Consider the following 26,990-nt stretch of genomic DNA (forward strand, 5'->3'; position numbering starts at 1 on the left):
TCGATTTCTTCTAACTGAATCAATGAGATTTACAATTATTTGGTTTTATACATGCAGTGTTTCAACACCAGTCCCTTTGCCAGTGTTCACTGCCCTCCACCAATGCCCTCAGTATTATTTTTTCTGCCCCCCCCCCAGCCTGCATCTATGCAGGCACTTTTCTTCTTTTTCTTTTGACATTTTAGTCAAAGTGGTTTATGACACTGTTACTGATAGGATATCATGCACATCACTTTACTTCCTTTCAGCACCCAGTTCTCATCCAGAATGGCCACTTATTGTCTTGTTGGTCTCTTCCCTCACCTAACCCCTACTTTTCCCATAGTCACAGTCTTCCTACCTAAAATGAGTCTCCCTGACCTTTATTTCTATTACCTTTGGATGTTAGTTATTTCCTCACAATGATTATTTATATTCTACATATGAGTGATATCATTTTGTATTTGTCCTTCCCCGTATGACTCATTTAACTTAGCATAATACTCTCCAGATTCATCCATGTATAAGCAAGTGCATGATTTCATTTTTTCTTATGGTTGGTAGTATTCCATTTTGTATATGTGCTATAGCTTCTTTTCTCAAAAGGCTTATGAAAAACTGTTTTATATAACCAAGCATCAGGAAAATGCAAATTTAAACAATGAGAAAATGTTTTTTGTCCTCATGTAGCTTACAAGTCTTATATCTATTAGTTTAAGTGTCTGTACATTTACACTAATAGAAGTAGGCAACTATATTTGAATATTTTTATTTTTGCTTTGAGTGATTTCGGTTAAATTTCTGGTAATGAATATAATCTTAAAAATTGTTTGTTCCAACTAAATGGGCTACTTTAAGGCAAGAAAGGCCCCTCAAATACACCAAATTTTAAGAGAACAATGGGACAAATTCCCATAACAATAATCTCTCTCAATGTCAATGGGCTAAACGCACCAATTAAAAGACATAGAGTGGCAGGATGGATTAGAAAATTGAACCCAACATTCTGCTGCCTGCAAGAAACGCATCTCAATAGTCAAAGCAAACACAGACTCAGAGTCAAAGGCTGGAAAACAATCCTACAGGCAAACAGCTCCCATAAAAAAGCTGGGGTAGCCATCCTTATATCAGACCACATCGATTTCAGAGTGAGGAAGGTCATAAGAGACAGTGAAGGCCATTTCTTATTGATCAGAGGATCTGTACAACAGGAAGAACTTACAATAATAAATGTATATGCACCTAATGAGAGACCAGCAAAGTACTTAAAACAACTACTCATAGATTTGGAAAAAGACATCAATAGCAACACAATACTAGTGGGAGACTTCAACACTGCTTTGTCACCTCTTGATAGATCAACCAGACTCAAGCTTAGCAAGGACATACTTCATTTGAGGGAAACAATGGAAGAAAGGGACTTAGTAGATATATACAGGACACTTCATCCACAAAAAGCTGAATACACATTCTTCTCAAGCGTACATGGAACATTCTCCAAGATAGACCACATGCTGAGCCACAAAACATGCCTCCATAAAATTAAGAAGGTAGAGATTGTATCAACAATCTTCTCAGACCATAATGCGCTGAAATTAGAAGTAAATCACACACAAAAACAGAAAACTAAATCAAACACCTGGAAATTAAACAGTGCACTATTGAACAACGAGTGGATTAGACAGGAAATCAAAGAGGAAATCAAAAGATTCCTAGAAACGAATGAAAATGAGAACACGAGTTACCAAAACTTATGGGACACAGCAAAGGCTGTGTTAAGAGGAAAGTTTATAGCTCTACAAGCATTCCTCAGGAAGGAGGAGCGAGCACACATAAGTAACCTAACCTCACAGCTTAAGAGCTTGGAGAAGGACCAAAAAAAGGAGCACAACCCGAACAGGAGAAAGGAAATAATAAAACTCAGAGCAGAGATTAACGAGATGGAAACCCAAAAAACAATCCGAAAGATCAATGAAACCAAGAGCTGGTTCTTCGAGAAAATTAACAAGATCGATAAGCCTCTAGCAAAACTCACAAAGAAAGGGAGAGAGAAAACCCTAATAAACCGAATCAGAAATGAAAAGGGGGTCATTACAACAGAAACCACAGAAATTCAGAGGATCCTCAGGGAGTACTTTGAGAAGCTTTATGCCACGGAACATCAAAACCTCGAGGAAATGGATAAATTCCTAGACTCCTACAGACTCCCAAGGCTGAACCAAGAAGACCTGGAATACCTGAACAGACCTATCACCATCAAGGAAATTGAAATGGTAATAAAAAGTCTCCCCAAGCACAAAAGTCCTGGCCCAGATGGATTCACTAGTGAATTCTTCCAAATCTTTAAAGAGGACTTACTCCCAATGCTCTTTAAGCTTTTCCACGAAATTGAAATATCAAAAACACTTCCGAAGAGTTTCTATGAAGCAAATATCACACTGATACCAAAAGCAGACAGAGATACCACAAAGAAAGAGAATTACAGGCCGATATCCCTGATGAACACAGATGCAAAGATCCTCAACAAACTACTAGCAAATAGAATCCAACTACTCATTAAAAAGATCATACACCATGACCAAGTAGGATTCATCCCAGGGATGCAAGGATGGTTTAACATTCGGAAATCAATCAACATAATCCACCATATCAACAAAAGAAAAGATAAAAAGCATATGATCATATCAATAGATGCAGAGAAAGCATTTGATAAGATCCAGCACCCCTTTATGATGAAAACCCTAGCCAAAATGGGTATAGAGGGGACCTTCCTCAACATAATTAAAGCCATCTACCACAAGCCTACAGCAAGCATCATCCTCAATGGGGAAAAACTGAGAGCCTTCCCTCTAAGATCAGGGACGAGACAGGGATGCCCACTCTCTCCACTGCTGTTCAATATAGTACTGGAAGTACTTGCAATAGCGATTAGGCAGGAAAAAGATATTAAGGGCATTCAGGTAGGAAAGGAAGAAATCAAGCTCTCACTATTCGCAGATGATATGATACTTAGAGAACCCAATAACTTCCACCAAAAAACTCCTAGAAACAATAGACTTGTATAGTAAAGTTGCAGGTTATAAAATCAATACCCAAAAGTCCATGGCTTTCCTATACGCAAACAGTGAGAGAGAAGAAAGCAACACGAAAAAAACAATCCCATTCACAATTGTGCCCCAGAAAATCAAGTACCTAGGAATCAGCTTAACTAAGGAAGTAAAGGACCTGTACAAAGAAAACTACAAAACGCTACTTCAGGAAATAAAAGAGGACATGAGGAAATGGAAAGATATCCCCTGCTCATGGGTCGGGAGACTTAACATTGTCAAAATGGCAATACTACCGAAAGCATTGTATAAATTCAATGCAATCCCTATAAGGATACCCATGACATTCTTCAAAGAAATGGAGCAAACACTCTTGAAATTTATATGGAACAATAAGCCCCCACGAATAGCTAAAGCAATTCTTGGGAAAAAGAAAATGGGAGGAATCAACCTCCCGAACTTCAAACTGTACTACAAAGCAGTAATAATTAAAACAGCATGGTACTGGAACAAAGGCAGAACTGCAGACCAATGGAACAGGGTTGAATACACTGACATCTCTCCTCAATCATATGCTCATCTAATCTTTGATAAAGGTGCAAGTAATGTGAAGTGGAGTAAGGAAAGCCTCTTTAATAAATTGTGTTGGCATCACTGGACGGCTACGTGCAAAAAAATAGGCTCAGAACTCTGCCTAACACCATGTACAAAAGTAAGATCAAAATGGATTAAAGACCTCAACATCAGACCAGAAACCATAAGGTACATTGAAGATAAAGTTGGCAAAACCCTTCATGACATTGAAGCTAATGGTATCTTCAAAGATGCCACGCCACTGGCCGAGCAAGTGAAAACAGAGATAGATAAATGGGACTATCTTAAACTACGAAGCTTCTGCACCTCCAAAGAAACAGTGACCAAAATACAAAGACAGTCTACAGAATGGGAAAGGATATTCACCGAATACACATCTGACAAGGGGTTGATATCCAGGATATACAAAATACTGGTTAAACTCCACAAGAAGAAAACATCCAACCCCATCCAAAAATGGGGCAATGAAATGAACAGAAACTTTCTCAAAGAAGAAATCCGAATGGCAAAAAAGCACATGAGAAAATGCTCTACATCATTAATCATCAGGGAGATGCAGATCAAAACCACAATGAGATACCATCTCACACCTCAGAGACTAGCCCACATTCAAAAGAACAAAAGCAACCGATGCTGGCGTGGATGTGGCGAGAAAGGGACACTCCTTCACTGTTGGTGGGAATGTCCACTGGTTCAGCCCTTCTGGAAAACAGTATGGACGATTCTCAAAAAATTAGAAATTGAGCTCCCATTTGACCCAGCAATACCACTCCTGGGAATATATCCCAGAGAGGCAAAAATGTATAGTCGAAGTGACATCTGCACTTGTTTGTTCATTGAAGCACTCTTTACAATAGCCAGAAACTGGAAGAAACCTGAATGCCCAAGAACAGATGACTGGTTAAAGAAACTTTGGTACATCTACACAATGGAGTACTATGTAGCTGTTAGAAAAGATGAAGTCATGAAATTTACATACAAGTGGTACAATATGGAAAGTATCATGCTAAGCGAAATGAGTCAGAAAGAGAGGGATAGACATAGAAAGATTGCATTCATCTGGGGGATATAAAGTAACAAAGTATGAGATTAATACCCAAGAATAGCTGAGATCAGCACCAGGAGGATTACTCCATAACTTAGAGGCCAGCCGGGTATCCTAGAGGAAAGGGCTGTTCAGATAGAGAAGGTAGCACCAAATAAAGGATGTTTGGAGGATCCTCCCAGGAGGGGAGATGCATGTAGAAAGTAGACTATGGACTGAACATGTTTGCCACTCAATGCCTCTTTTGCAGACCACAACACCCAAAAGGAGAGAGAGAACACAGGGGATTGCCCTGCCACAGAGACAGGGGGGATGGGGGGATGGGGGTGGGAGGGATATTATCCATGGTGGTGGAAAATGGGCACTGGTGGAGGGATGGGTATCTGATCATTGTATAATTGAAACCAAAGCACAAAAAATTGTAAATCTACAACTTTAAAAAAAAATAAAATAAAATAAAGGGAAAAAAATTGTTTGTTCCAAGATTGTCCATATACACATGTATATGTGAAAAAAATCTCCCCTTTTCCTCTGAATTCTTCTCAGGCAGTTGAACAAGTCAAGACAGATTAGCTGAAGAAAAACTAAACTTAATTACATGACTATGGAGTATCCTTATATGGACGTAGACTCTAAAACCGATATAAATATTCATTTTCATATTGACTTTCGGAATTGAATAGAAACCAGTAATTAGAAACTTTCCATGCCATATAGGTGTTTCTCCAGTACAAAATATATGTCTGGTAAAAGTTCATTTCTAGATGAAATCCTTGATCTTAAGCTTTCTAGATTGTTAAGGAGTGACGTTATTTTTCCTTAAGCCCGCAAAACTTTGATTAGCCTCAATCTGAAACAATTCATATGCGAAGGAAATACATTTTGGGAAGGTCTGTTCTACATATGTTGGGTAAACCTATATAAGCATTGGTTGACAGTCTATCTGAAAATATAAAAGAGAGCTTTCCTTCTTATAGTCATTTCCTTCTGCAAAAAAATTTCTATCATTGATTTTGTTCAAAGCAGTATTTACAAGTCACCCTTAAAGTATAGCAAGTAAATTTGACCAACTATTGTTAAGCTTGTTGAGTGTGACAGTTCATAATTTTTTCATATTATAATAAAAAAACAATAATCTTGTTTGTCCAAAGAAAACTCTTGCATTTCAGCCTTAATTAAATCTCTCAAACCAAACAGGTTTCTGCAGAATATAAGCCATTCGTTTGAGTGTGAAAGGCCTGAATCTGTTTATATATTCACAATCTTGATATCTGTGCCTGAGATAAAATAAATGCATTTTTGAGATGTCTGGATTCTGCAGATATTATAATTACCATCATATATTCAAGGTTTCTCTTGAAAGACTCATTTACAGCACTTCTGAAAAATACTAGAAACGTGAAAATAGATTGTAAACACTTGGGGCAAAGTCCATATTTTGATTTGGTTACTTTTACTGCCTTGAAATGCTGTGTGTGCCTAAAGCTTTTCATGAATATGTACATAAAAATAAAATGATTAGCTGAGCTGGAATATAAAAAAAGAAACTCTTGTTAAAGGATCTTCATGAGATAAAATAACCATCTTTAGATAAGCAGCCATGGGAAGAGAATGTTCTGGATTATGTATCTCCAGTTTTCTTAGACTCATCACGATAACAGAATCTGATATTACAATGATGATTGTCAGTAAAAGAGGTTTACAGGCATACCAGTAACTCCAGACATGACAGATGACAGGTAGAAGTCATGTAGTAACTCAGTATAATTCTGAGTTACTTTTTTACTCACTTGTGGGAAGATGGCGGAAGAGGAAACAGGGGGAAAGAGAGAAGGAACAGAAGGAGAGAAGCAATAAAATAGAGACATAATTAAGCCTAGAGTGTTTGCGGGGACTATCCTACAGACAAAAACTCAGAAGAAAAGCAAAGTGTATAAACGTTTCTTTAAAGTAAGTAATATGACAGCACTAAGGCCAAAGTGTGGATATAACTATGCTGATGAAAAGAAAGATAAGAAAACCATAGGAGACCACAGTCTATAAACCATAGTCGGCCTTTAAGACCTAAAATGCAAAAAACAATTGTCTACTGAACAGAACAAGGGCAGATCAGCAAGGACTAGAGTGGAGTAGCAGAAGCCTGCAGGGGACGTCGGAGAAGCCAGGACACATAGAGAATCCGCGTTAGAGCAGCCCACCAAGAAGAAGGAATAAACCTTGCAGGGCATGTCTGTAACAAGAGCAAATCAGAGGAAGCTCAGTTCCCCCAGCTAAGAAGGAAGGGAGACAACATGACACAGAGAAGTCTGAGGCTTGATGTCTATTTGTTTTTAGATTATGACCAGGCTGCCAGGCTGCCTGGGTCTTAAAGTGGCTGGGATATGCAGCCAATCCAGCATTGCTGGGGCTTCCCAGGACCACACGCAGAGCTGCTCTTGCTTTGGGGCCTCCGCAATTACACTGATGATGCTCAGGGGAAACTCACAGTGTCCAGAATTAATCCAGGCGAGGGCTCATGCTTGGCTGTACTAGCCCCCAGTCCTAGGACATTTCCCAGAACTCTGCTAATGCTAGAGTCACCTTTTCATGGGTCCCGCTTCCTTTGCGCAGGGCTATTTTATACCTTATTTATTTCACCCAAGATTGACGTGGAGAAAAGATGCACTGATGTTCTATCTTTTTTTTCTTTAATTTTTATTAGTGAGACACCACGAGGTACAGTTATAGACTTACAAATTTTTGTGCTTGGGTTTCAGTTATGCAATGATCAAGTACCCATCCCTCCACCAGTGCCCATTTCCCACCACCACGGATCCCAGTATTCCTCCCACCCCCATTCCCCCATCCCACCCTGCCTCTGTGGCAGGGCATTCCCTGATGTTCTATCTTAACAGTGAAGGTAAGCTCAGAAATTTAGTACTTTCCATATATAGTCTAATTTCTTTTGACATAAGAGGGAAATAATTTTTAGGAACAATATCTGATACAGACTGAAATCTGCTTCAGTTTTTGCAGGTTAATTGCTATGTTTCCATAATCTAAAGAAAAACTTTAATCTTTTCAACAAGACACTGCCGTTTCTCTAGAAACTTCCCCTACAAGCTTATTTTACCAGATTTTCTTTGATATTATGTGGTGGTTTCTTCTCAGTTTAAATCTGGTGTAAGAAAATTGGGAAATAAAACTTCAATCCTGGAGGGCTGATTTCATTAAATATCTTATTATGTGTTGGTTATCTAGTCTTCCTGTCTTAAGCATGGCTCAGAAATGACATTGATAAAATTGCTCCTGTCAGTATAAGTCAGGTCTAACACAGTCATAATTCTCAGAGGCATAGAAGTGCTGAATCATGTCAAGAGACTTTCGGTTAGGAATTAAAATTCTTGATTTCCACTGCCTCAGAAAGCCACTTAGTCTCTCTGGGACTCAGCCCAAAATGAAATTCTCTAACTCTTTTCCATAGCCATTAATTTAATCTGAGCCTTGACCCAAAATAAGTCATCCATTTTGTTAGTTTTCATTCCCAAATAAAATGCATAATGTTTTAGTAATAGTTAATATTTATTATTTACTATGTACTGTGCTTTGGGCTAAATATCATCTGAGTGATCCCTTAAATAACATAAAACTTTGAAAAAATAGCATTAATATATGATAAAACAAAATGCCTGAAAGAATAAGCAACTTTCTCAAGGCCTGAAGGTTTATAACTTATAGGAATCTATGTATATTTGACTACATAATTCACATTTTTTTATTTGACTACTAGCATTAAAATTTGGACTGTGGTTTTCAGCCTTTTATCAGTTAAGTCAAATATTAGAAGAGAAATGATAAAGCTGGAAATTTCAATAGAAGGTTTTCAGAAATAGATTATACCATATTTTGACTATGCCTGTGTTAATTAAACAAATAAATGCCTTAACTTTCAGAGATGTATCTCTGATAAATATTATATTGAATAGTATTTTATTTTAGATTTTATATATTAACTATATTAACTATATTACATATTATATTAATATAATATTTATAATAATATAGATTATATAATAATATAAATGTCAATATATAATACATATTAATCTATTATTTTAAATATGTTAAATATTATTGCTCGAGCGGGCCCAGTAACGTCTCCATTGGAGACTTTGTTGTTTCTGTGTCTGGCATATCAAATACTCTCGGTAGCTTGCCAGGCTCTCCGAGAGGGGCGGAGGAATCGAACTCGGGTTCATTTTAGATTTTAACACTATTTCACATATTAGCGATTCATTCAAATTCTCAGAATAAGTAACTCAAACTCAGGAACAATACATTCTTTAACTTATGCGCTCTCATTCTAAAAAGTTTTGCTTCTGCACAGTTTTGTTGCTTCAATTCTGTGCTTGATGATACTATTTTATTTTGTTTTTAGTGTACTAGGAGTTAATTTGTTTATCTTTCTTCTAATTCATTCCATTGTCATTTTTATTAACTCTCTTATTAGTGTTAATAAATGACTTAAATTATTACCTGGAAATGATATTTTTGGAACTCTACATTTATCTCTTAGGGAGTATCTAGTTCTCTTAAAAACCTGGAACCGGTATGGACACTATACGCATAGAAATAATTGCTTCCAAACACTGGCCCCATCACATGGCCAGTGGTTCAAGTGGAACATTCTATCAAAGTTATCGCTACCTTGAGACTTCTCTTTTTCCTGTGGTTGTACTTTCATTTATGACACAGCAGCAGGTCCATTGCAAAGAATCAAATTAGGTGGTAGTAATTTAAACAAAGCAGTAAGATGAATAAAAATGAGGTGGAATTCTTTTTGTGATCATATGATTGCCTAACTGCAGATAACTACTGGGCTTTCTAGGGTCCCCCCAATACTGAAAGATCTTGAAATTGTGATCTCTCACACATACTTGGTTTGAGCTAATTCAATTGTTCAGTCATGTTTAAAGCTGCTTTAAATAAGACGTATCTCATCGGGTAACAGGAATTTTGTAGTCTAGATTAGATTTTAGTGCTGTTCAGCATCTGTTACACAGCTGCATAGAATGTGCATGCCATCTTTTCTTAAGATTTGTCAGTAAGATAAGATGGGTAGGTAAAGTCACACGGAAGTTTGAGAAATATTTGGTTATCTTGGGTAATCAATTGTCTTTCTGACACTATATCACAAAGCTTTGAATATACTATTGTGTGAGGAGAATATCCTAGGGAACTTTTAGCAAGTTATTGTTCTTGGGTGCTGTGTGTGTGTGTGTGTGTGTGTGTGTATGTGCGCACGCACGTGTGCACTGTGTCATGCTAGGTACTGAACATGGGGCTTACACATATGAAGCATGTGTTCTACCACTGAGTCACATACATGACTTATAATTTCTTTATATTTTCCACATATTTCTGATGGAGAATGCTTGTTATTATTAAAACCACTTTGGAAAATAATTTATGACATAACTACTATGGCTAAAATGTCAATAAACATTTTATGATCTTCAAGCCAGTATTCTGCTTTGGAAAATATATCCGAAGGAAAAAACTCTTAAAAGAGAATATTGTACATGAGTTTTTGTATATAATATTTAAAAATAATGCATTATGATATTACAAATAACTATTGCAAATAGTTAAAGTAAATATAAGTAAAAGTGATTCCAATGTGAATTACAATATAGTCATCGAAGTAATGTATATAAAAACTTCAAAAATATGAAATGTATTTAAGTGAATACAAAAGTAGAATACTGAATTATATGGATCCACTGATTTGGTAAATAATGAAAAGTTAAGGAAAATTTTCTCAAAACATAAAAAGTTGCTCAAAGTAATTAAAGATTTTTGAGGCTGATAGAATTATATGTGATTTCTTTCTATTTTTTCAAACAATGTTATTTTAGAATTACATTGTAATATTTTTAAAAACATTTTTGCTAAAGAAGAGACAAATTGAAGTTTGAGACAACTGCTTCCCATTTTGTGCTCAGATTTCTACTTCTGAACAGCAAGATTTTTTTGTTTTACTTACCAGAGAAAGCCTTTCCAGAAGCAGAACTTAAAGGCCCGGATGCATGCTTTGCTTGTGGGAGTCCTGGGTTCAACTCCTGGCACTGCTTGTTCCTTTTTGCACTGCTGGTGTATCTCCCTCTCTACCCTCTGAAAAAATAGAAAACCCTTTCTTTAACCAAGTTCCAGCTCTCTACCTTGAGCTATGAGGATATTCTTGCTCAGGCTTTCACTCAAGAATTGAAAAGTTTTAGTATAAAATTTCAAAATCTTATGCAGTTTAATTTAGAACAGAACGTTGTCATTCTGCATTTGGGGCTATCCATGAGTAATTGGATAATAAAGTGCAAAATGAAAGGTAGCTGAATGCATAGATTTCTGTTCCATTTAATTTGCATGAACTTTTATTTTCAATTTCCCACATGACCTCTCACTGTCAAAAGTTATTTTCACATGAGCTTTTAAAATAGTTATTATTGAAATTAGAGAGTCTCCTACCCCTGCGCCTGGTTGTCTTCGCCGGGGCCCTTGGAAGGGAGCGGGTTGAGTTTCCCTCCCCACCCCGACCTGGGCTCCGGCAGCTGAAGACCTCCAGAACCAGCCACCAGCATGCTGAGACCACTCTCCACACGCAGGAAGGTACCGGCAGAGGAACAAAGGCACGCGGGTCCCAGGGCTGAGATCTCCCAGCCTGCTCGGATCGGGGCTGAGCATCCTCCACCCAGATTCTCCAAATTCCAGTAGGCAGGGGTCACACCCACTAACTGGCCCCCTGGTGCCGTGTAATCCCATCAACGGCCAAGAACTCAGAGACTATAAAACCCAGCTCCCGGAAGCATCTTATTATCTCATTCCTACTTTGGACAAACTGGCAGGCTACCGAATGTAACCTACCCATACGGCAGAATCTGGCAAACTCCCTGTGGCGTACCCAATATGCCAAATACCAGTAACAATGATGGGTCTCATTCTCCTAAAGAGCCTTGAATATGGCACTTTCTTAAAAATCTCAGGGTTAGGATGAAGGACACGTTACTGGGGCCTGCTCGAAGCAATCGACGAATAACAGGATGGTCATGATCGTGATTGTGATTGAAATTAGAGGAAAATCAATAATAAACATCTAATCATTTTATTTCAACTTGTATCAAATTGTCAGTAATTGAATCCATCATAAAGTTTTCTGCAACTTTCTTAAATTGTGTCAAATATCTGTCAATATTGTGATTACATTTTGGTTCTTTTTCCATAATTTATTCCTAGTATTTTGAAATAGGTCCACATTAAATATAACACAACATTTTCTTTATTAGCTTGAGTTTTATAACAAACATGACTGGATTACATTTTCAGCTACTCTTGGTGTATAGTCCTGGGAATATTTGATTATTTTGAACTTTCTCACACTTCAAATAAAAAAAGACTTATGAATGTATTTTAATTATAGTGATATTCATTCTACTCATATGAAACTCTTCAGAAATTTCTGAGTGACCTCAATTGTATTTTGTAATTTTGAAATATCCCTGGGAAATATTTTGAGGATAAAAGAGATTCAGTGGTATCTACCACAAAGACATCAGCATATGTTACTCAGAGATGGTGGGGGATATATTCAGATGCAAATAACTAAGAAGGTGGCTGGAGAGATAAAATAGAGGTTAAAGTACTTGCCTTGCATGCTGTGGACCCCAGTTTAATTCCTGGAACTACATATGGTCTCCCAGGGATGGTCAGAGATTACCCTGAAAACAGGCCCTAAAGTAAGTCCTAATCACTGATGATGTGACCTACAAACCCCAAAGTGAATAAATTAGTAAATAAATAAGAAGTTTAAATGTTTCTAAATCTGTCCTCTATTACAGGTAAAGAAAGGCAAATATATTATGAATGATTTATATTAGCTAAATCTGAAAAAGAAAGTGTTCATAACAGATGAGTGGATTAAGAAATTGTGGAATATATACAACACTGCTGAGCTCTAAGAAAAGATAAAATCTTTTTTTAAATTATTATTTTTTTTTATTAGTGAGACACCATGAGGTACAGTTGTAGACTTACAAACTTTGTGCTTGGATTTCAATTATACAATGAACAAATACCAATCCCTCCATCAGTGCCCATTTCCCACCACCACGGGTCCCAGTATCCCTCCCACCCCCCGTCCCGCCTTCCCAACCTTCCTCTGTGGCATGGCATTCCCCTCTGTTCTCTCTCTCCTTTTGGATGTTGTGGTTTGCAAAAGAGGCATTGAGTGGCAATCATGTTCGGTCTATAGTCTACTTTCAGCATGCTTCTCTCATCCTGGGAGTATCCTCCCAAAACCCTTTATTTGGTGCTCCCTTCTCTATCTGAGCTCCCTAAGAAAAGATAAAATCTTTCAGTGTGCTGCTACTCAGATGAAGTTGGAGGAAACCATTGTAAGCTACGTGAGGAGAAAGAAATACTAAAGATCTCACTCATAGATGGAGTATAAAGACACAGGACTAGGAAATAGGCAGTAGTCAATGAAAACAAATCTGAAATAATGTGAATAGAACTGAGGAATTCAAACGGTGGGGTTGAGGGTGATGAGACTGTGGGAAAGGGCCTGAAGTTGTGATGGAAAGATACTGACAGTCTGGTGGTAACCATGATACAGTAGCATTGTAATACTAATAGATAGCATTGATTCCATTTAAAATCATATTACATCAATAAAATTTTTATAAAAAAGAGAAAACAACTTAGGACTTATTAAATGATACAAAAATTTTTAAGGGTCGAGTAACCTTTTCACGCCAGCCTAAATACAATACTCACTTTCATTTCATGTATTTTTAGTCATCATTTCGAGTTGACTTTTGTATATGCAGAAATCTCACATATATATTCACAAAATGATGACATAAAAAGTATGTGGTTGGTGTCTGTATTAAAAGAAATGGCTCCCAAAAGTTACATGATAAAATGCTCTACAGCTAGTTATCAGGGAGATGCAAATCAAAACAATAGATATCATCTCACACCACAGAGCCTGGAACACATAAAAAAAAAAAAAAGAACAACCAGTGCTGGTACAGATGTGCAGAGAAAGGGACTCTCTTTCATTGATGATGGGAATGCAGACTGTTCCAGCCTTTTTGGAAAACAATATGTGCATTCCTTCAAAAACTAGAAATTGAGCCGGGTATAATTGACTCAGCAATATCACTTCTGGGAATATATCCCAAAGGTGCAAAAAAACACAGTAGAAATGACATCTGCATCTGTATGTTCATGGCAGCACTGTTCACAATAGCCAGAATCTGGAAACAACCCAAGTGCCCGAAACATATGACTGGTTAAAGAAACTTTGGTGCATCTATACAATGGAATACGATGCAGCTGTTAGGAGAGATGTGCTTATAATAAGTGGATGAACAATGTAGAGTATCATGCTAAGTGAAATGAGTTAGAAAGAAAGGCACAGATATAGGATGACTGCATTCATTTGTGGAATATAAAATAATGTAATATGAGACTGACATCCAAGGACAGTAGACATGAGGGCCAGGAATATTGCTCCATGGTTGGAAGCCTGCCTTATGAGCTGGGGGAGAAGGCAGCTGGAATAGAGAATGGATCACTAAGTCAATGATGGTTGGAGGGATCAATAGTGATGGGAGAAGTGTGCTGAAAGTAGATAAAGGACCAAACGTGATAGCCTCTTAGTATCTGTATTGAAAACCATAATGTCCCAAAGTGAGAGAGAGTATGGGGGAAATTGCCATAGAGGCAGAAGTAGGCATTGAAATGGGGAGCATTCTGGGGACATTGATGGTAGAAAATGTGCACTTGGAAGGGATGGCGTTTGATCATTGTATGACTGAAACTCAATCATGAAAGCTTTGTAACTGTATCTCATGGTGATTCAAAAAGAAAGAAAAAGAAATGGCCCCAGGAATGTTTTGATAATTTCCATTTTCATATCATTGACATCTCCACTGACCACCTCTATGGCACTGTTAAAGATTTCAGGGTCTTGGACCTAAGAAATATTACAGCAAGGAGGGTGCTAGCCTTGCACATGGTCAACCTATTTGTGACCCCTGGCAAGACAGGGTTCCTTGAGCCTGTCATGAGTGATATTGAGCACAGAGCTAGGAATAAGCCATGGACATGCTGAGTGTGGCCCCCCAAACAAAAATAAATAAAGATTTCAGTGTTCAATAGAAGAAGCATTAAGACAGGGACTAAAAATGGATTTCAAAGAATCTGGTCTCCAGCAACAGCCTCATACCAATTTAGATCACAACATAGTACTATGCAATCTAGTTTAGATAACATGATTTTGATCTTTTTTAAATTTGTAGCATTGAAGATACTGTACCAAAATTCCCATGACTTTCCCATGACCTTCCGTGACCTTTCACCACTGTCTGAATTAAAGAAATCTTTAAACCAAAGAAAAGTTGACTTGTTTTTAAAAATCTTCCTTCCTCTTTCCTTCCTTCCTCCTTCCTTCCTTCCTTCCTTCCTTCCTTCCTTCCTTCCTTCCTTCCTTCCTTTTTTCCTTCCTTCCTTCTCTCCTTCCATAATTCTCCCATTTCTTCCTTTCTCATCTTTCTCCTTCCTTTCTTTCTTTCTTTCTTTCTTTCTTTCTTTCTTTCTTTCTTTCTTTCTTTCTCTCATTCTTTCTTTTTCTTCTTTCTTTCTTTCTTTCTTTCTTTCTTTCTTTCTTTCTTTCTTTCTCTCTCTCTCTTTCTTTCTTTCTTTCTTTCTTTCTCTTTCTCTCACTCTCTTTCTTTTTCTTTCTTCTTTTTCTTCCTTTCTTTTTTTCTTTTTCTTTCTTCTTTTTCTTCCTTTCTTTTTTCTTCCTTTCTTCCGTTCCGTGATCCAAGTTGTAGTTCACAGCTTATCAACAATAGAGTGGCAGAAGTTTAAGAATCATTGACTCCATTAAAAGGATAGGAAATATTGATAGCTGACCATTTAACCCATCTCTAAGCATATAGCATATAGGTTCCTGTTTGTTGAGAATTATATGTTATTAACCCTCTTTTCTTTTTGTTGACTATTCTATGTCATTAATCCTGTTATTAACAAATGTATGGTACATGTTAATGGGTATTGCAAGTTATTTCCCTTCAAGTATCTGAAATAATTGTCTTCTTTTAGAATTAGGGTGGAATGTCAAACATGCATTCACTATCATTTATCATATCCTGTACTAATGAAGAACTTATTAAACAGTAAATTTTACTACTGAGACTAAAATAGTATTAGATTCTGTTAAGAATTTCACCTTAAGATCAATAAGAAATTGATGACTAGAGGAATCGGTCGCGATGGGAGATGTGTGCTGAAAGTAGATAATGGAATAAACATGATGACCTCTCAGTGTCTGTATTGCAAACCATAATGCCCAAAACTTGAGAGAGAGAGAGTATGGGGAATATTGTCTGCCATGGAGGCAGGGGAAGGGTGGGGTAGGGGTGGTATACTGGAATATTGGTGGTGGGAATGTGCACTGGTGGAGAGATGGATGTTTGATCATTGTTTGATTGCAAGCCAAACATGAATACTTGTTACTATCTCATGGTGATTCAATAAACTTTAAAATAAAGAATTTTACCTTAAATCCATTGAAGGTGACACATAAAAATTTCTTTTCCTTCTTACTTTGTGTGTTATTCCCAGAAGATCTGTGTTAAAATGTTCTTGTTATATGAAAGGAACGACTTATTGACACTTCAGATTTACCAAAAGTTACACAGAATAGAGAAGAGTACAAAGTGGATAAAAATAACAATCAGGAATTAAAGGCACTAAGGGAGAGGGTAGGGAATGTAAGGTATCCTTTCAAGGAGCAACAGAGGAGAGGGCACTGTCAAATTCATTGGTTTGAACTAATTCAGTTCCCACTTTCAAGCCCTCCCAATGCTTCTTATCAAGCACTTGATATGCTATCAAATTCAATCTAGATTTCTAGCAACCCTCTTACATGACTATGAAGTCTGGTAAATCTACCATTGATCTCAGAATACATCAATTTGTGTATCTGGACTTTATATGCATGCTTTTAAAATTCTATGTAATTGCAGATGAGTAAAACAAATACAAGGGTAGTGAGAGCATTTGAAAATGAAATCCATCTTCCAAATATTCCAAAATCTTTTCTAAAAATCACTTGCTTTTTAGCAAATTATAAAAGGTATTTGTTTATTGAAGAATCAGAAAAATATATGTTGTAAAACAACTTTCCTATCCTTCCCTAAGGAACATTCACAGTATTAGAACTAATCCCAGGGTTAAATAGAGCAATTATGAAGTGCTTAAAATGTAATAAGACAAAATTTAAATATAGATGTTTTCATAATTATTCTTTGCTGTATGGTATATTTAACTAAAACTAATGAGTAATATAATAAGATAAGAGATATAAATCATAGTCTCAAAATTTCACCATGAGATAAGTTACAAGCTTTCATGTTTGAGATACAATCACACAATGATCAAATACCCTACTCCACCAGTGCACATTCCCCACCACCAATATCCCCAGAATACCCTCACCTTTCCCACCCTCCCACTCTTTGTGATTTCTCTAGTTTGCAATGAATTACAAAAAATTCCCTCCTTCAGTGATTTGATGAATATCTCATTTCAGTCCTTTAATAGTTCATATAAAAATATTTAACTCTAATTCTCCCAAATCTGTTTATGAAAAGTTGTGTGAAGTGAGACTCTAAATATTTATTAATTTAAATTTATCTAAAGATTTAAATTATTTTAACGATTTCTAATTATATTAAGCATAATTTATTGCCACTCTCTTGTTTTGTGGTCCTCTATGGTTCGAATACAACTCTCTTTGGTTCAAAGCATTAATTTAACCTTAAAATTTAAAATACAGATATATTTTTTAAATTTTTTAATAAATCAATGTGAGGTACAATTACAGACTTACAAACTTTTGTGCTTACATTTTAGTTATACAATAATTGAGTGCCCATCCCTCCACCAGTGCCCATTCTCTATCACCAATATTCCCAGTATCCCTCCCCCCCCCCCCCCCGTGACAGGCACATTCCCTTTTACTCTCTCTCTCTCCTTTTGGTTGTTATGGTTTGCAATACAGGTATTAAGTGTTCATCATGTTCAGTCTATAGTCTACTTTCATCGCTCATCTCCCATCCCAAGTGAGCCCTCTAAGCATCCTTTACTTGTTGGTCCCTTCTTTATCTGAGATGCCTTTTACCCCAGCATGTCTGATAAGGGGATAATACCAAGGATATACAAGGCACTGGTTGAACTCTACAAGAAGAAAACATCCAATCCCATCAGAAAATGGGACAATGAAATGAACAAAAATTTTCTCAAAGAAGAAATCCGAATGACCAAAAGGCACATAAAAAAAATGCTCTTCATCACTAATCATCAGGGAGATGCAGATCAAATCAACAATGAGATACCATCTCACACCACAGAGACTGGCCCACATCCAAAAGAACAAAAGGAACTGGTGTTGGCATGGATGTGGGGAGAAGAGGACTCTCCACTGCTGGTGGGAATGCTGATTGTTTCAGCCCTTTTGGAAAACAGTATGGACATTTCTCAAAAAATTAGGAATTCAGCTCCCATTTGACCCAGCAATACCCCTTCTGAGAATATATCCCGTAGATGCAAAAATGTATAGTAGAAATGACACTGCATTTGTTTATTGCAACACTGTTTACAATAGCCAAAATTGGAAATAACCCTAGTGCCCAATAACAGATGACTGGTTAAAGAAACTTTGGTACATCAAAACAATAGAATATTATTCAGCTGTTAGAAAAGATGAAGTCATGAAATTTGCATATAAGTGGATTGACATGGAGAGTATCATGCTACGTAAAATGAGTCAGAAAGAGAGGGGCAGACATAGAAGGACTGCACTCATTTGTAAAATATAAAGTAACAGAATGGGAGGCTAACACCCAAGGATAGTAGAGATTAGGAACAGGAGGATTGCTCCACAGCTTGGAAGCCGGTCTCACAAGATATCTTTTTTTTAGAAAAGCAAAATATTGTGACATTTATTTCTAATGCATATTATATATGGTACATTGAATACCTCTCAGAGAAGAGACTATTATAAACATTATCATGGTTTCCAGAACAAACTATCTATGTAATTATTCCTATACAAAACTAAATTGAAAGTAGTTATCACTGACTCTTTTCTGCAATACTGAGGAGTCAGAATCATGAACATACACAAGTATTATAGTAAGTTAGCAGAGTTATTTCTAATGATAGTGAAGATACAGAAATAAACTCAATTCATAGATAGCTCCTTTTCTATAATGTTGCTTATAATTTTAAACACAATGCAGTATAGTCATGAGTAAAAATTCTTTATGGATTAGAATGATTTTTAAAAGTTCACAAGACAGAATTTACACTGTATTACCAACATGCATATGGCATTCTACACTCATTTTCAAATTTTATTTGCTGTATGAAACAAAGCTTAGTGATAAAATTTAGGAGGTGCTCAAATCCTCTCAGTAGATCACAAAAACATCAAGCCATTAATTTTTAATTTTTTGTAAGAAATGAAAAAATGGAAATTCTGACAATTAAAACTCTGCAGTAAGTGGCTATCTTGAAACATCCATACAAAATTCATTTGTGGTCACCTTCACTATGTTCTTAAATACCTCTTGGCCTTATCTAAGGAGTTTGGGTGGCGAATAAAACCAAGCCACTCAGTATAATCACTTGGTTGCCCTAGGAAATTTTATCCTCATAAAAATTGTCTAGAATATATAGCATTGTTATTTTGTCATTAGTTGGTTTGGTGGTCAGTGAGACTTTGACAGTATTCTATGTTTGCCCTATATTATTCTATGTAAAGGATTATCACTTGTGAATGTGAGGAGGAGAATGCATAGTTTATTTGGACCACATAAGAACTTTCCCTGCTAAGATGCTAAGAGAGCTAGCTTTGCCTTTGTACTAATACAATGCATGACTAAAAAGTTGTCAGGAAAATTCCACAAGATACATGGGGAAAATCAGTTTCATCACTTTTTTTTTTCGGCTTTTCATGTCATGGGGATGCTCAGGGGTTACCCCCGACTTTGCACTCAGGAATCACTCCTGGCAGTGCTCAGGGGACCATATGGGATGCTGAGAATCAAACCCAGGTCAGCCACATGCAAGGCAAATGCCCTACCCACTCTGCTATCTCTCCAGCCCCCTTTTTTAGTTTTTTTTTCAGTTTTCTTAGTTTCATCACTTTAAAGTCACATCTCTATTTCCTTTATTTCATGCTGTACCCATCTCACAAAGGGCTACTAGAATTGGGGGCAACTAGATTTAACTAAAGTTGAACCTTTAATTTTAGTACCAAACAATGATATTAATGTTTCCTTTATTAACAATACAAATATACATTTTGTGTGCATGGTGATGATGGGGTGCCCTCTATGAAATAAAGGGCAATTTGGGGAACCATAGAATAAGAAAATCATTAATGTTGATAGTTTTTACTTTATTTTTTAAATAAATTTTAATTAGTGAAATACCATAATTTCAAATACCAAAATACCATTTGTTAAGTTCGTAGACTTAACAAATTTTTTGTGCTTGGGTTTCAGTTATACAGTGATCAAGTACCCATCCCTCCATCAGTGCCCATTCTCCACCACCACAGATCCCAGTATCCATCCCACCCTGCCTCTGTGGCAGGGCATTCCCTTTTGTTCTCTTTCTCCTTTTGGGTGCTGTGGTTTGCAAAGGATGCATTGAGTGACAGTCATGTTTGGTCTATAGTCTACTTTCAGCATGCTTCTCCCATCTTAGGAGGATCCTTCCAACACCCTTTATTTGGTGCTTCCTTCTCTATCTGAGCTGCCTTTTCCCTTAGCATGTGCAGCTGGCTTCCAAGTTATGAAGTCAACCTCCTGGTACTTATCTCAGCTATTTTTGGGTGTTAGTCTCCTATTTTGTTAAGTTAGGTTTTACTTTAAACATGTATATGCAAAGGTGATGTTTAAAGATGTCTTAATCTTTGTGGCACAGGAATTCACAAATGTGAAGCAGATTCCAGAGTGCCTGGTCCTTGAAGATTTATGCTGCCAGAGTTTAGTAATTTATTATCTGTAGTTGAAGAGAAGTGTAGAGTCCTGAGAGGGGTGGGCACATCTAAAAGAGGGGAAGAAGTGCTCTAACATTCCAGGGTATAGATTGCTATCCTGTCAATATTAAAATAGATCAGTATTGAAACAATCAGTGTGAATATCAGGAACTAACATTCTTTGAGGGTAGCTATTTAGGAAATTTGCATCCAAGCATTCAGATTCTGAAGATTCATTTAGCTCTTGGAATCTGAACTTTTAAGACATTTCCTATACATCTCCTGCCTTTCCTTCCTTTTGAGTCTCAGGTTATATTCTTCGCACTGACCTTCATTGGTCATGTTTCTCAGTTCAAGGGCTAAGAAACCTGAACATGACTCATCATGGGCACCAATATAAATCTGAGCTTCTCAAAATGTATTTCTAATTTGAATCACCTGGGAAGCCTTTACAATTCCTAATGTCAGGGTCAGAGTGATAGTACCATGGTAGTACTGTGTTTGCCCTGAGTGCAGCTGACTGAGGTGTGATCCCCAACATCCCATGTCCTTCCTCAAGCTTGCCTGTAGGGGTTCCTGTACACAGAGCCAGAAGTCTTCCATAAGCATGTCTAGGTATGATGCAAAAACTTTATTTAAAAAATCCCGTTGTCTTTCTTGGTGTTCCTACTATCATATTAATGACTAGATCACAACCTTGATGATGGACTTTACAATAATCTCTAAAGTGGCATCTAGACTTCAGTATTTCCTTGTTTTTGTTTTTGTTCTTGGATCACACCCATCTGTAGTCATGCAAGGGTTTACTCCTTGCACTGTACTCAGGGATGACGACTGCAAGTATTGGGGGACCATATGGAGTGCCAATGATGGAGCCCCAGTCAGCTAAATGCAGTGCACTGCCCATCATATATCTCTATGTCACTTGCCTTCAGTGTTTTAAAATATGTTCAGGTGATTCAGTGTAAAAAGTACTTTCAGAAAGACTAATCTAAATTGTCAAATGAAAATGTTAAACACATATTCATTCAATGTACAGAAACTCTCATGTACACTAAGAAGAAGCCTTTGTCATTTCTTAAACTCTTTGACTACATAGTTAAATAATTTGGCTTTACGTATTTATTTTAATATGTATCATCTTAGTTGGTCTTTTTATTGTCATCTAATTCTGTCGCCTTTACGAGCAGAGTTTCTGAGCACCATTAGATTCCAATAGATCTGTGGCCAATTTAAATCGTTCTCTAGAAATAAATGATCTCAAGAAAACTTGCAATATTCAATTTTTTGAGTGGTGTAGTGTACTCAGGAGATATTTATTAAGTGATGCTTTAGTCACTATCTGCCAGGGGGAGGAGTGGGGTGCCCACACTCTCCTGCCCATGTTGCCATTATTCTGAGTTACAGAATAAAGGCAGGAAGCACATCCTCTGTGCGAATAATTGGAAAGCTAGGCTGCACTGGGGTGGGGGAGAGAAAATTTTCAATTCCCAGCCCAACTTGTTCCCTTGCAGTTTGACAAGGAGGAGGTTACAGTGACTCTCTCCAAAAATCTTCCATAGGCAACCTGCTCTTGCTGCTCCATTCATGATTTTGATTGCTTTCTTTTAAATAATATATCTTATAAAATAAATATTTTAAATTTTAGTATATAATATTTTTCTTTTAACTTTTTTTAAGGCACCTTATTTTACAAAATACATTCATAATAGAGTCTTTTCAGGAATCCAATATTGCAAAACCAGTCCCACTCACCACTGTCCTCTTCACCAATTTCCCACATTGCATCCCATCCCCTAGACTGATTCCTTAGCAGGCATATAGCAAGGTTATTTCATATTATTTGATAAAAAAAACTTAAAAGAATGACAAAGGGAGTTATCAGAGAATTAATTAATAAAATAAATATGTAATTGATTAATGAATCATTTTAACATTTTATTACACTGTTTTATCCTAAAAAAGGGAATATGGTTCAATATCAGAAAAATTATACTGTGTGTCTATATTAATAAAGCAATTGCAATATAAACCTCTGATATAAAAACACTAATCAGACATAGACAATATAATTGATATATTAATCCATTATTGAAAATATATAAAATCCCATAGCAAGGTAGGAGTTAACAAATCTTTTTGAATCTAGTAAAGGGCCACTATATGCACTTTGAGTGTCGTTTTCAATGCCACATGTTGAAGGAGCTCTTTAATGCTTTGGGAAAAGCTGGATTCAAGACTGTGAGTTCCCTAAGCTCCTGTCTGTCCAGAAAGCTCTGTATAACTCTTTCAAATCTGAATGATACAGCACTCTTGGTGAGATGTTCATTTTGTTGAGTTTTTGTGCCATATCCCTCTATTCTTTTCTGACTCATGTCATAGATTTGCTATAAATCTTCCAGGCTTCCCTTTGTATATAAGTTCCTTTTTTGATTTTTCTGCTTCCAATATTCTGTCTTTATCTTTGACTCATGCCATTTTGAGTGCAACATGTCTTGGAATTTTTCTGGTTCAGTATGTTTACCCTGGGGTCCCTTGGCCTCTGGGATCTCAGTGCCAGTATTCATCAACTCTGGGAAGTTCTTAGGATTTCTTTAGGTATTGTTTCTTCATCAAATTTGCCTTCCTGTTCTTCAAGGCCTCTGATACCTTTTTTGTTGTTCTTCCTCTTGGACTCACCGCCTAGTTCCCTGGTAAGCTGCCCATTTCTTTTTGTACTATATTCCACCCTCTGTGTTTCCTAGTGGTTTCCTCCTTCTCATCTTGAAGTTCCTTGATTGTTGTATCAACTGCTGTTATTCTTGTTCAAGTTTCTATTCATTGTTTTATATCACCTAAAATGCTTTTCATTTTTATCATTTCTGATTGCATTAGTTTCCACCCACCCCCAACACTGGCCCCCGACCCCATTTTGACTCTTACACTTCCTTGTGCTTTCATAACTACTGATGCTATTTTTTTCTTGCAGCTCATTAAATATCCTCATCATGGTGCCACTAAAGTCATTGTTGGAGGATTTACTGGGCTTGTTGTTGGTGTTTGTGTCTCCAGTGATATTGTGCTTTCTCATTGAACTTGGTGGGCTTCTATGCATGTTCCCCATTGGTTTTCTTGTCTTTGTAGTTAGAACCCCCAGGAATATGTTGAGAGATTAGGCTGGGGGTTGCTCTCTTCCTTCTCTTGTCAGTCTTCACTAGTGACAGTAAGTATACATGTCAGCAGTGTGTAGTTTGCTCACTAGATATGTCTGTCACACAGACATGCATGCAGCACTGTGATTCAGGAGCTGTGCTATTGGCCCATTAATATGGTGCAGATTGGATGTGAGTGATGCTGGGACTTGACAAGAAAGGAGGGATTCTGCTCCCATTCTGGAGTAAGCCCAGTGGTGACAGCGAGGACAAGCATATCCTTTGATTTCTTTCTTGGTTCCTTATTTTTATTTTAATAAACTCGAAAGAATCTTTGATTCTTAACTTCTTTTAAGCATCTTATTTTTTCCTTCTCTTTGTCAATTATTGGAAGTAGGACAATGTATTCCAAGGTGAGAAAATGTATGAAGCAACACACAAAGTGAATAATGAGAGTAAATACAAATATTCAGAAAGAAAATAATGATAAAGTTTGCTAAAAATAGTGTGGAGAATGCAAGCTATAATGAGGAAAATCAAAGCAGATATGCTTTTTATGTATAAATGTAGTTACTTTTCAATTCAGTTTTTAGACCTCCTGTAACTTAAATGACTGAAGTTTAAACTTTTGAAATAAACAAAGAATAGGAATCATCTTCCTGAACCTTTCATAAATGTGACATGATTCATTGATATACAGCCCATTAGTCATCTCTTCATCTATCATTTCAATTATCTCTTGATTTCCCCAGAGTATTTTATAAATGGGAGACCATATACATTTGGTGCATAAATGAGCTCGGTAAATTTTGAAAATGTACCTCTACCTTATATATAGGTTTTTCTCTACAAGCCAGTGTTACTTCTTTGTGTATGCTTAAGGATAGAAAGAAATATCCGAAACACCATAACTTCGGAGATAATTTTTAAGTAAAAATTTGGAAATGTGAAATATATTCTTATTTTATTGTACTCATCATTCTGCCGGAGCCATAGCATAGCATAGCAAGTAGGGTATTTACCTTGCATGTGGCCAATCCAGGTTTGATTCCTCTGTCCCTCTTGGAGAACCGGGCAAGCTGAGAGTGTCCTGTCCACATGGCAAAGCCTGGCAAGCTACCTGTGACTTATTCAAAATGCCAAAATCAGTAACGACAAGTCTCACAATGGAGACATTTCTGGTGCCTGCTAAGGCAAATAGATGAACAACGGGAGGATAGTGCTAAATTATTCTTATTAATTGTATGAGAGTTAAAAATAGGTATCAAAACAGATAACTGGGTATTATTCAGAATAAATATGACTGCTTTGAAATTTATTTGTTTTTCAAGTATTAAAAATTCAGCGTTTTATGTGAAAATTGTTATATTGATTATGGGGTTGTTAAGTTCATGTCTAAGAATTTATTATGCAGTCTGTTGCTAGTTGAGTCATCATTCTTATATATTTTTTAGTTTAATTGGTTTCTATGCTATGTCCTCATCTAATTTGGTGTGCTCCTCAGTATTGAGGAATTTCGAGGTGCTCTGTAGCCACATATGTGGCCCTAGTCAAAAACTACAGGATCTATGGCCTGGGCAAATGAGTTGACAGGACCATGGCTATGGGAGGTGGGCATGGCTTCCAGGGCTTCCAGAAGTTCAGGGAGGGTCAGGAGAGGTCTTCTACTCCAACTCAGAGAAAAACAAGAATTCTCAGCATGCCAGTTCAATGGCGTACCTAAAATTATTCACAGTTTGGCGTCTCTGTGAGACAGTCAAGTTGAGCCGTTGGCATGGCTGCAGTGGTGGGGGGTGTGCAGTGGCTGGGCCTTTAGCAGGGCCAGTACTCAGCCTGCCCACCTCCAGAGGGTGTGCTGGAGTTGGAAACTAGTGTTACCATGCATTTTTGCTGCTTGACATATATCTCTTGTGAGATTTTATCTGGAGTCAGTGCAGTGGGACCAGCAGCTGAGGCAACATCTAACATTCTTATTTTTTAAAGTTTACTTACCCAAGTGATCTTTGACAGACATAACTATAGAAAAAAGCATTATTTATTTGTTTCTGTGGCAATATTATTTTATTAATGTCAATTTCTTTCCTTGGTGAGTTGAAAGAAAAAAAAATTTTCTAAACTATATTCTTATTGGGTTGGAGTGATAGCACAATGGTAGGGTATTTGCCTTGTGCACGGCCGGCCCGGCCAACCCGGGTTCAATTCCTCCACCCCTCTCAGAGAGCCCAGCAAGATACCGAGTGTATCTCACTCAAAGGGCAAAGTCTGGCAAGCTAACTGTGGCATACTCAATATGTCAAAAACAGTAACAATGAATGGTTCTTATTCCCCTGATCCTGAAGGAGCCTTCAATATGTCATAGGGCTACCCTAGCACGTGACAGGGATTAATGGAGATGTTACTGGGCCCACTGGAACAAATCAATGAACAACGGGGTGATAGTGACACAAAGTTATATAATAGATAAATTAGATAAATACCTCATCAACAGACCTCCACTACCTCCATTACCTCCGCTACCCAGCCTCTGCCATGCTCCAGGCCGCTTTCTGGATGTTCGGGCTGAGACTCACGCATGAGTGAAGCCCCAAAGAACCAGGTATGCGTAACTCTGCGATCTTGGACTCCAGGCTCCAGAGGAACAGAGTTCCTCTGCCTGCTCCCACCAATCACTGGCAAACCAGGGATTAAACCCAGAAGCCCCACCTACCCTGCCCTGCCTGCTCCCATCAATCTCCAGTGATCCAGGATTACACCCAGAAGACCTGCCCTACCAGTACCAGATAAATACCTCATTAGCAGACCTCCACTACCTCCACTACTCAGCCGCCACGACGCTCTAGACTTTCCGGACACATCATAAGACTCTTAATACCCATCTTCCAAGATTATAGCACTGCATTTGATGGGGATCAAATATGGTTTGAACCATGGGAACACCTGCGAGGGCGATTAGAGGCCGCCCTAAAAGCCCCTATGCCTCTTGGAGAACCTGGCAAGATACCGAGAGTCTCCCTCCCGCAAGGCAGAGCCTGGCAAGCTATCCATGATGATTCAAAATGCCAAAAGCAGTAAATACAATGGGCCTCATTCCCCTGATGCTG

The 26,990-nt window shown here is 37.4% G+C and overlaps 1 protein-coding gene across 1 annotated transcript in view; it reads left to right on the forward strand.

Moving 5' to 3' along the window:
- Nucleotides 1–26,990, forward strand: part of LOC130019997 (EGF-like and EMI domain-containing protein 1) — a 745,638-nt gene that overhangs the window by 465,420 nt on the left and 253,228 nt on the right. The gene's annotated exons all lie outside the window — the stretch shown is intronic.

Source organism: Sorex fumeus, unplaced genomic scaffold, assembly GCF_029834395.1.
Source record: "Sorex fumeus unplaced genomic scaffold, SorFum_2.1 ptg000010l, whole genome shotgun sequence".
NCBI lineage: Eukaryota > Metazoa > Chordata > Mammalia > Eulipotyphla > Soricidae > Sorex > Sorex fumeus.